We start from the raw sequence: 1244 nt of genomic DNA, 5'->3' as shown, positions 1-1244 counted from the left end.
AATATACACATATACACACAATCATGTAACAATCAAACTCGTATTATTCCATTAAAATTTACCACATCACCTTATCACATAATGTCCATACAAGTTATATTAAAACACCAAAGAATGTCTAAAATACAAGTTGTCACACAAGTGATAGATACTTTTCGAATAAAGTACCTTCTGACGAAGGATTTTACTTTTTTTTCCTCTTTTTTTTTTCTTCTGTGTAATCTTCTTTTTTTAAAGATAATTAAATAATATATTTCTCTCTTTATTAGCAAAACGCCAAAAAATACTAAAAAAGGTTATTCCTTACAAAACGCAAAAAATAACAAAAAACATTTTTCCTGGTTAATATTTTATTTTCTCCGTTATTGTATGTTGTCATCTTAGTCTGCATAACGCCGTTTAAAAAAACGCCAAACATAGAAGATGAGACGTCTATAACCTATAAAGCTGATAAAAGCTTATCAAAACAGTAACTAAAAAGGCGGTTACTTTATTACTATCATTTATTACAATAAAAAAGTCCCGCCTAAACTACGCGCCAAAAAAACTCCTATAGGAGAGGGGTCTATACACAATGAAAATTGATCAAAGCCAGAAAAACAAAACGACATATCCTCTAGAAACCACTCACTTTAAAACGCCAAATAAATGTTTCTTAAAATAACCACTGATGGCAAAGCTTTCACTGAATGGATTCTTCTTCTGAGAGGGTTGTCTCAATAATATTTTGTTGAATGAGATGGACAAAAATTCAAGAAAAAGAGACTGATGACAGTGATATGTCATCATGTGAGCTTTGTTCTTGATGAATATAGGCATGGAATAAAGGGATCAACACAAGTGTAAAATGCTATTTTGGACTCCATTATTACAAATAACATCAAGCAAGAGTTGATCTTTAATGACATTCCACCAAACAAGAATATCACACCAAAAAACAGGATGCCACTAAGCAGCTTCGTCTGAAAAAAGACAAGGTTTATGTAGGAAAGTTGGCATCTAGCTAAGGTATTCAACAGATTCAAAATGCCAAAACAAATTCAAGAAGAAGGAGCTGATGACAGTGAAGATTCAGAAGACAAATTAGATTACCATTTTTAATTTTTTTCTTTTTCATTTTATATTGTTTTGTTATCAAGTTATCTGTTGTTTTGTTATCTAATTCTCTACAAATAAAATACATTATTATATAAAACGCCAAAAACTACAAACACCAAAACGCTAGTAGTGTGAAAACTGTGAGA

This window comes from Helianthus annuus, chromosome 11, assembly GCF_002127325.2.
Source record: "Helianthus annuus cultivar XRQ/B chromosome 11, HanXRQr2.0-SUNRISE, whole genome shotgun sequence".
NCBI classification, from domain to species: Eukaryota; Viridiplantae; Streptophyta; class Magnoliopsida; order Asterales; family Asteraceae; genus Helianthus; species Helianthus annuus.
This window is presented reverse-complemented; position numbering follows the sequence as displayed.